The sequence below is a fragment of the Macaca fascicularis genome, chromosome 3 (genome assembly GCF_037993035.2).
Source record: "Macaca fascicularis isolate 582-1 chromosome 3, T2T-MFA8v1.1".
NCBI classification, from domain to species: Eukaryota; Metazoa; Chordata; class Mammalia; order Primates; family Cercopithecidae; genus Macaca; species Macaca fascicularis.
This window is the reverse complement of record NC_088377.1, coordinates 99,152,894-99,163,256: the sequence shown is the minus strand read 5'-3', so window position 1 is coordinate 99,163,256 and position 10,363 is coordinate 99,152,894. Positions and strand designations below refer to the sequence as shown.

The window sequence follows — 10,363 nt, the reverse complement described above, 5'->3', positions numbered from 1 at the left end:
TGCAGTGAGCCAAGGTCAGTCATTGCATTTCAGCCTGGGCAACAAGAGTGGAACTTCATCTCAAAAAAAAAAAAAAAAAAAAAAAGCTATTCTAATACGTGTGCAGCAAGATCTAATTATAGTTTTGATCTGCACTTCTCTATGCTGATGAATATCTTTTCATGTGTTTATTTGCTACTCATATCTTTTTGGCTGTTTACATGGTTTTCCAGTTTTTCTAAAAGTTGGCTTATTTGATTTCTTATTGAATTGTGAGAGTTTTTAAAATCCATATTATTTATACAAGGCCTTCATCAGATATGTGATTTACAAATATCTTCCCCCAGTTTGTGGCTTGTCTTCAATGTCTTAACCGTATTTTTAGAAGAAAAGACATTTAAAATTTTTATTGTCTAATTTGTTAACTTTTAATTAATTAATTTTGCTAACTTTGTTTGCAGAGACTATTTTTGTGTGGTAGGAAATAGGGAGATGTTGAAGAATTTTCAGCAGGGGAGCAGCATATTGAAAGAGACATTAGGACAAAAATTGGTTTGAGTGTAGACAACAATATAAATTGAAGTAGAAATAAATCTAGGGTAAGAGAAATTAGCTGTTACAATAAATTAGGCATGAAATAAATGAGGAAGTTAGGTAAGTATAGTAACAACCAGAATTATACCTTATTAAAATTTAATCTATCTGCTTAACTAGAATCTGCTAATGATTGAATAGGTTTTCTTACAGCCAGGGTTACTTTGGATGACTCCAAAGGGAAATCCAGAGACTTCCCTGATCAGCAACGTGAGAAGGCCCAACCTCCTTAATCCTATTTGGCCTGTCCCTCAAATGCCCCCTTTAAGAAAATGTGTATCACGGTTTTCCATTCAGTCAGGAAACATAAACTTTTTAGGATGCAATTTAGTCATAATGCTTATGTCTATTAGTTATTGCTATATCACAAACCACTTCCAAAGTTAGGGTCTTAAAACAACCATCAGCCGGGTGCTGTAATCCTGGGCCGAGGCGGGCAGATCACTTGAGGTCAGGAGTTCGAGACCAGCTTGGCCAACATGGTGAAACCACATCTCTACTAAAAATATAAGAATTAGCCAGGCATGGTGGTGGGTGCCTGTAATCCTAGCTGCTCGAGAGGCTGAGGCAGGAGAATCACTTGAACCCAGGAGGCGGAGGTTGCATTGAGCTGAGATCGTGCCACTGCACTCCAGCCTGGACAACAGAGCAAGGCTCTGTCTCAAAACAACAACAAGAATAACAACAAAAAACAAAAACAAAAACAAAAAAACAGAACAACCAAAAAAAAAACCCCCAAAAATCCAAAACATCATTTACTTAGCTCATGATTCTGAAGATTGACCATTTGGGGTGGGAACAGCTAGGTTCTTCTGGTTCCTTCTGGGTCCCCTACTTGGCTACAGATGGCTTTGTTGATCTTGGCTGAGCTCTCTCAAATGTCCTGGTGCCTTGGCTAGCTTATTGAAGCCCAGGCTCAGCATTAACAAGTGCCTTCCACGGTATTTAATTGGACAAAATAAGTCAAAGGGAGCCCAGATTCAAGGAATGCATACAAGGAAGGGAATAATTGTAGGCATTTTTGCAAACAGTATACTTTGGTGCTTGCCTTCAGACCTGAGATATGGTCATGTCTGTGACATTCTTGGAAAGAAAAGCATCCTAGAGACCTTTCTAGGAGTTATTGGCGCAGGAAGTATTTATAAGATAAACTTTCATTAAATTCATTGTAGCAGGATCTGGGAATTAGGATCTCAAGGGGAAAGCCCAACTCTTGTTGTTTGCTTCCCATAAGAATAAGAAACAGCAGCATTATCAAGTGCTGTACTTTACTACAAATATTAATCGGCAACAATTGACCCTCTCTGGGACTTTCCATTTAGTTATTTACTGGAAGCTGTTCCTGTAATTTTCAACAGTGCTGTTATCTATGAGATTATTTTTCTTTTAGCTGTGCTGGGTTTTCAGGTGCATTAATATAGCTTAATATCTCTTCCTGTTGCTTCTCTAATTAAAAGCTTGTTGGATTTCCAAATAAGAAATAACATACACAAGCACTGGTAATACAGGCTGCTAATAATTGGGAGAAAAACTTCAGCAAGGAACAGCATCAACCAGGCGTGAGGGATCTTATGATCGGGCAAACAAAGAGGCCTAGAAGTCTGAGGGGGATTGGTGGGCAGTGATCTGGCTCTGAGCAGCTGGCCTCCCTGAGAGGGGCTGCTGCAGATGGAGGGCCGCCAACGGGCAGCCTGAATATAGTGCATGTGCCCTGTCCCGAGCTGGATGTTTGAATTCTGGGTCCCAGAGAACAGCTAATGTCTGTCTTTCCAATTACTGCCTGTATCCTTTCCTGCTTCCCCAAGTCCCTCATTCCTCTCCTCTTGGCGGCTTTTGCCCTCTTTGGTTCAGGCCGCAGGAAACCTTTCCTCTAGTTCTAAGGATCGGCCACTAGATGGCACTAGCTGTTCGGATTAAAGTGCCTTCCTGCACTCCACAGGCCCAGGGCGAGGGCAGGCAGGGTCTGAAGACAGCTTCTCTCGGCCACCGTCATTCTCTCTCCCACTTCGCTCTTCACTTATCGCTTCCTCGTTCCATTTAAACATTAGATTCCTTCCAGCAGCGGTGTTTGCGTGATTTCGAAGGTAGGGAAACTGTGTGTTTGGTGTGGTGGGGTGCCCGTGGAAGAAAGGGAGTTTGTAGGTTCCACAAGAACCTTAGCTGCCCCCTAAGGACACAGATCGAACTCCAGGCAAGAGAAACAGCGACTGCCTCCCTCCCTCATGCCATGAGCACTGGCCTCAAGAATCCCTGCTGAGCTGTTCTATAGCCTCTCACACTGTTACTTAAAAAACTGAGTTCTTGGTTGTGCGGTGGCTCACGCCACCCAGCACTTTGGGAGGCTGAAACGGGTGGATCACTTGAGGTCAAGAGTTGGAGACCAGCCTGGCCAACATGGCGAAACCCAGTGTCTACTAAAAATACAAAACAATTAGCTTGGCGTGGTAGCGGGCACCTGTAATCCGGGAGGCTGAGGCAGGAGAATCGGTTGAACCTTGGAGGCAGAGATTGCAGTTAGCCAAGATCAGGCCACTGCACTCCAGCCTGGGAGGCAGAATGAGACTCTGTCTCAAACATAAATAAAGTAGGCCGGGCGCCCTGGCTCATGCCTGTAATCCCAGCACTTTGGGAGCCCGAGGCGGGCGGATCACGAGGTCAGGAGATCGAGACCCATCTGGCTAAGACGGTGAAACCCCGTCTGTACTAAAAATACAAAAAATTACTTGGGCGTGGTGGCGGGTGCCTGTAGTCTCAGCTGCTCGGGAGGGTGAGGCAGGAGAATGGCGTGGACACGGAAGGCGGAGCTTGCAGTGAGCCAAGATCGCGCCACTGCACTCCAGCCTGGGCCACAGAGTGAGATTCTGTCTCAAAATAAAATAAAAAATAAATAAAATAAATAAAACAAAATAAAACACAAAAATTGAACTCTTCCTTTTCTCTATCCTCTCACCCTAATCCATTCTTTTTATAGTTTCATCCTCACTGATGTGAATTTTTTGTTGTTGTTGTTTTGTTTTATTGTTTTTTGAGACAAAGTCTTGCTCCATCACCCAAGCTGGAGTGCAGTGGTGTGATCTCGGCTCACTGCAACCTCCACTTCCCGGGTTCAAGCAATTCTCCTGCCTCAGCCTCCCGGGTAGCTGGGATTACAGGGGCCCACTACCACACCCAGCTAATTTTTGTATTTTTAGTAGAAACGGGGTTTCATCATGTTGGTCAGGCTGGTCTCGAACTTCTGACCACAGGCAATCCACCCACCTCGGCCTCCCAAATTGCTGGGATTTCAGCCGTGAGCCACCAGGCGGCCTGATGTCACCTTTTCACCCAATCATTTCTGGAAGCTAAAAGCCATCCTATTTTCTTACATAAGTCTAGTGCCTTTTCCAATCTACTACCTTAATGCTCCCTAACTTCATGACTGCCCCCACCCCTCCCTTTCCTCTCCGTTTGTACTGAATAATGGCACCGGTTTTTGGATCACCTATTTGTTTAATTACACAAGCCCTGGTTTTGACAGTGGGGATACAGCAGTGACTTCCAAGCTGAAACTTTAAGAATAAGTTGAAGTTAGCCAGGCAAATAGGGGTAACAGCATTCTTGATAGAGCAGATTTCAGCTAGGAGTGACTTTGCCTGGAAGGAGCCATTTGACAATGTCCATGACTAGACATTTTTGGTTGTTACAATTGGGGAAGGGAGTGGGGTTTGCTCCTGACATCTAGTGGGGAGAGGCCAAAGATGCTCTAAACATCCAGCAATGCCCATGACAGTCCCCAACAACAAATATTTAGCTCCCAAGTATTAGTAGTGCTAAGCTTGAGAAACCGGTGATAGAGAAAGCTGCAGAGAGAATATGGTTTTTTTGAGAAACAGAGTTTTATTAGAATGGGAATGAAGGTTGGGAGATGTTAGTAGGGACCAGGGTGTGCAGAGCTGCACCAGGGAGTTTGTACTCTCTCCCAAGGCCAATGGAAGTAACTGGAGATATTGGCTCCACTGGAAACTCTGTTCCAAGGGCCATTGAAAGCCCTTGCGGGGAAGCTATGGACCCTCACACATACGTGGTGAATGAATATGCTCCATTCCAGGCCTTTTTGTCCAGACCTCTGTAAGCAAATACTGATATGCTATCAGCCTATACTAAACCAGAAGTATAGTATTCACTTATTTCATAAACAAGCAGAGTAATTGAACTTGCGTGACAAAGCACTATTCTGTACTTTTCATAAAGATTTTTACTTTTCATCGTCCTGATGTGTCCAGAATCGGTTCCTTCCAGGTGGGTTCTCTGTCTGGCTGACTTCAAGAATGAAGCCACAGACGCTTGCTGTGAGCGTTAAAGTTCTTAAAGATGGTGTGTGCAGTGTTTGTTCCTTCAGATGTTCAGATGTCCAGAGTTTTTTCTTTCTGGTGGGTTCGTGGTCTCTCTGGCTTCAGGAGTGAAGCTTCAGACCTCCCCGGTGTTAGTGGTGGCGCAGAGACAGAGTGAGCAGCAATAACAGTTATTGCACACAGCCTGCAATGAAACAAGAGGTGGTGGTTGATGCAAGAGTGGGTGGCCTGCTTTTATACCCTTATTTGACCCCACCCACATCCTGCTGATTGGTCCATTTATAGAGTGCTGATTGGTCCATTTTACAGAGTGCTGATTGGTGCATTTACAAACCTTTAGCTAGACACAGAGCACTGATTGGTGCATTTACAATCCTTTAGCTGGACAGAAAAGTTCTCTAAGTCCCCACCAGACGCAGAAGCCCAGCCAGCTTCGCCTCTTGCTGACAGCCCTATGTAATAAAATATCTTTTTGTTTTTTAAATCCTTATTTTTTCAGATAAGAACACAGAAGCCCAGGGAAGATAAGTAACCTCCCAAACATCGCACAGCAGGTAAGTAATAAGGTCGAGAGTTTAATCCAGAGCTGCAAGATGGCAGAGTCCAAGTTCACAGCCATAAGCTATACTGCTGTTATGCTATTTTGCCATATTTTCAAAGAGTAACAAAAGTAAATGATCACCCATCTTTTATATGTTTCAAGGCTACTATTCACGTCTTTTATATATGTCAAGGTTACTATTCCAGTAGCCTTGAAAATAGAACATAGATTTAATGTACTTTCTTAGAAAACTTTGTTCTATGTGTATTCATTTTTTAAATAGTATAATCCAATAATAGTTGGAAAGAACTTGAAAAAAATACACTCCACATACTTACGGTCATAACAAATAAGCATTGAATTAAAAAGTTAGGAATAAAATAATCAAATGAACCCAAGAAAAGCAGAAAAAATAAAAGCAGAAATGTATATGTTAGAAAACAGAAACATTTATAGAAACTAAATAAATGCATGAGTTTGTTGTTTGAAAAATCAGAGAAATATATAAACTATTAGGTCATCTAATCGTTTTTTAAAAGGAAGACATAAAGCCATGTATTAGAAATGACAATGTAGAACTAACTGCAAAACCAGAGGAAAGTAAATGAACCAGCACAACATGATTTTTGCTCGGTATTTACAAATACACCTATATGAAATTGTAGGAAAATATGAAGTAACAAAATGTATCTTTTTTTTTTTTTTTTTGAGATGGAGTCTCACTCTGTAGCCCAGGCTGGATTACAGTGGTGCCGTCTCGGCTCACTGCAAGCTCCACCTCCCTGGTTCACGCCATTCTCCTGCATCAGCCTCCCGAGTAGCTGGGACTACAGGCGCCTGCCACCACGCCCAGCTAATTTTTCATATTTTTAGTAGAGACGGGGTTTCACTGTGTTAGTCAGGATGGACTCGATCTCCTGACCTCATGATCTACCGGCCTTGGCCTCCCAAAATGCTGAGATTACAGCATGAGCCACCACACCTGGCCAATTATACTCTTAGCTATCTTAAAAAATCCAATTATACTCTTAGCTATCTTAAAATGTATCATTAAATTATTATTGACTATAGTCGCTGTATTGTGCTATCAAATACTAGGTCTTATTCTTTCTTTCTACTTTTTTGTACCCACTAACCATCCCCACATTCCCCTCCCCCTCCTGCACACCCTCCACCCCAGTTAGCCTTCCCAGCCTCTGGTAACCTTCCTTCTACTCTCTAGCTCCATGAGTTTCATTGTTTTATTTTTTAGCTCTCACAAGTAATTGAGAACATGTGAAATTTGTCTTCCTGAGCCTGGCTTATTTCACTTAACATAATGATCTCCACTTCCATCCGTATTGTTGCAATTGACAGGATCTTATTCTTTTTTTATGGCTGAATAGTCCACAATTGTGTGTATGTACCACATTTTCTTTATCTGTTTGTCTGCTGATGGAACTTGGGTTGCTTCCAAATCTTGGCTATTGTGAATAGTGCTGCTGTAAACATAGGAGTGCAGATATCTCTTTGATATACTGATTTCCTTTTTTGGGGGTATATACCAAGCAGTGGGATTGCTGGATCATATGGTAGCTCTATTTTTAGTTTTTTGAGGAACCTCCAAACTGCTCTCCGTGGTGGTGGTCTTAATTTACATTCCCACCAACAGTGTACGAGGTTTTTTCCACATCCTCGCAAGCATTTGTGTAGCCTGTCTTTGGATAAAAGCCATTTTAACTGGAGTGAGATGATACGTCATTGTAGTTTTGATTTGCATTTCTCTGATGATCAATGATGTTGAACACCTTTTTATATGCCTGTTTCCCATTTGTATGTCTTCTCTGAGAAATGTCTACTCAAATATTTTGCCCATATTTTAATTGGCTTATTAGATTTTTTTTTTCCTATAGAGTTGTTTGACCTCCTTTTATATTTTGGTTATTAATCTCTTGTCAGATGGGTAGTCTGCAAATATTTTAGTCCATTCTGTGGGCTGTCTATTCTCTTTATTGATTGTTTTCTTTGCTGTGCAGAAGGTTTTCTTTCTTTCTTTCTTTCTTTTTAACTTGATGAGTTCCCATTTGTCCATTTTTTTCTTTGGTAGCCTATGCTTGTCTGGTATTACTCAAGAAATCTTTGTCCACTTCAATGTCCTGGAAATTTTCCCCAATGTTTTCTTGTAGTAGTTTCATAGTTTCAGGTTTTAGATTTAAGTCTTTAGTCAACTTTGATTTGATTTTTGTATGTGGTGAGAGACAGGGGTCTAGTCTGATTCTTTTGCATATGGATAGCCAGTTTTCCCAGCACCATTTATTGAAGAGACTGTCTTTCCCCCATGTATATGCTTTTTAAAAATGAGTTTGCTGTAGGTGTGTGGATTTGCTTGTGGGTTCTTTATTCTGTTCCATTGGTCTATGTGTCTGTTTTTATGCCAGTACCATGCTGTTTTGGTTACTAAAGCTCTGTAGTATAACTTGAAGTCAGGTCCCGTGATTCCTTCAGTTTTGTTCTTTTTTCTCCAGATAGCTTTGGCTATTCTGGGTCTTTTGCAGTTCCATATAAAATTTTAAGTTTTTTTTTTTCTATTTCTGTGAAGAATGTCATTGGTATTTTGATAGGGATTGCACTAAATTTGTAAATTGCTTTGGGTAGTATGGACATTATAGCAATATTCATTCTTCCAATCCATGAACATAGAATATCTTTCCATGATTTTCGTGTCCTCTTCAATTTCTTTCATCAGTGTTTTTTAGTTTTCATTATAGAGATCTTTCACTTCTTTTGTTAATTTTTAGGTATTTAACTTTATGGGTCGCTTTTGTAAACGAGATTACTTTCTTCATCTCATTTTCAGATTGTTTGCTGTTGGCATATAGAAATGCTACTGATTTTTTGTATGTTGATATTGTATCCTGCAAGTTTGCTGAGCTTGTTTATCAGTTCTAACAGATTTTTTGTGGAGTCTTCATGGTTTTCCAAATATAAGATTATATCATCTGCAAACAGGGATAATTTGATTTCTTTCTTTTCAGTTTGGATGTCCTTTATTTCCTTCTCTTGTGTGATTGCTCTAGCTAGGACTTTCAGTGCTGTGTTGAGTAACAGTGGTGAAAGTGGGCATCTTTGTCATGTTCTACACCTTAGAGGAAAGGCTTTCAGTTTTTCCCCATTCAGTATGATACTAGCTGTGGGTCTGTTGTGTATAGCTTATGTTACGTTGAAGTATGTTCTCTCTATACCCAGTTTTTTGAGAATTTTTATTATGAAGGGATGTTGAATTTTATCAAATGCTTTTTCAGCTTCAATGGGGATGATCATATACTTTTTGTTCTCCATTTTGTTGATACGATGTATCACATTGATTGACTTGTGTATGTGGAATTATCCTTGCATCCCTGGGGTAAATCTCACTTGGTTATGATGCATGATTTTTTTAGTATATTGTTGAATTTTGTTTGCAAGTATTTTGTTGAGATTTTTTTCATCAATATTCATCAGGGATATTAGCCTGTAGTTTTGTGAGTTTTTTTTTTTTTTTTTAAATGTGTAGTTGTCTGATTTTGGTATCAGGGTAATACTGACTTTGTAGAATGAAGTTGGAACTATTCATTCCTCTATCTTTTGAAACAGTTTGAATAGGATTGGTATGAGTTTTTCTTTAAATGGTAGAATTAAACAGTGAAGCTGTCGGGTCCCAGGCATTTATTTGCTGGGACACTTTTTATTATGGCTTCAGTCTCATTACTTGCTATTAGTCTGTTCAGGTTTTGGATTTCTTCATGGCTTAATTTTGGTAGGTTGTACGTATCTAGGAATTTCATCCACTTCTAGATTTTCCAATCTATTGGCATATAGTTGCTCATAGTAGCCAATAAAGATTCTTTGAGTTTCTGCAGTATTGATTGTAATGCCTCCTTTTCATCTCTGATTTTATTTATTTGGATCTTTTTGCTTTCTTAGTCTACCTAAGGGTTTGTCAATTTTGTTTATCTTTTCAAAAAACCAACTTTTTGTTTCATTGATGTTTTGTAATTCAATTTCATTTACTTCTGCTCTGATCTTGATTATCTCTTTTCTTCTAGTAATTTTGGGTTTGGTTTGCTCTTGCTCTTCTAGTTCTTTAAGATGAATCATTATTTATTTGAAGTTTTTCTTCCTTTTTGATGTAGGCACTCAAAGCTATAAACTTCCCTTTTAGTACTGCTTTCATTTTATCCCATAGGTTTTCATATGTTGTGTTTCCATTATCATTTGTTTCAAGACAGTTTTCAATCTCCTTAATTTCTTCATTGACCCACTGGTCATTCAGGAGCATGTTGTTTAATTTCCATGTATTTGTATAGTTTCCAAAATTTCTCTTGTTATTGATCCCAGTTTTATTCTATTGTGGTCAGAGAAGATGCTAGCTATTTTTTCAGTTATTTTGAATGTTTTAAGACTTGTTTTGTGACCTAACATGGTCTATCCTTAAGAACGATCCATATGCTGTGGAGAAAAATGTGTATTCTGCAGCCATTGGATGAAATGCTCTGTAAATATCTATTAAGTCCATTTGGTCTATAGCGCAGATTAAGTCTGATGTCTCTTTATTAGATCCATCCAATGAGGAAAGTGGATGCTTAAGTCTCCAGCTATTATTGTATTGGGGTCTATCTCTGTCTTTAGCTCTAATAGTATTTGCTCTCTATATCTGGGTGCCCCAGTATTGGGTGCATATATATTTAGAGTTATTGTATCCTCTTGATGAATTGACTTCTTTATCATTATACAATGACCTTCTTTGTCTCTTCTTACAGTTTTTTCTTGAAATCTGTTTTGTCTGATGTAAGTATGGCTACTCCTGCCCTTTTTTGGTTTCCATTGGCATGGAATATCTATTTCCGTATCTTTATTTTCAGTCTATGTTTGTCTTTATAGGTGAAGGGTATTTCTTATA

General features: G+C 39.7%; 1 long non-coding RNA gene across 1 annotated transcript in view; it reads left to right on the top strand.

The window, feature by feature from the left end:
• Positions 1-2,501: 2,501 nt before the first annotated feature.
• LOC141409872 (uncharacterized) overlaps positions 2,502-10,363 on the top strand; it is a 31,111-nt gene continuing 23,249 nt past the window's right edge. The window contains exons 1-2 of the long non-coding RNA XR_012432551.1: positions 2,502-2,657; positions 5,404-5,458. This is a non-coding gene — a long non-coding RNA (uncharacterized lncRNA). The remainder of the gene's footprint in view (positions 2,658-5,403; positions 5,459-10,363) is intronic.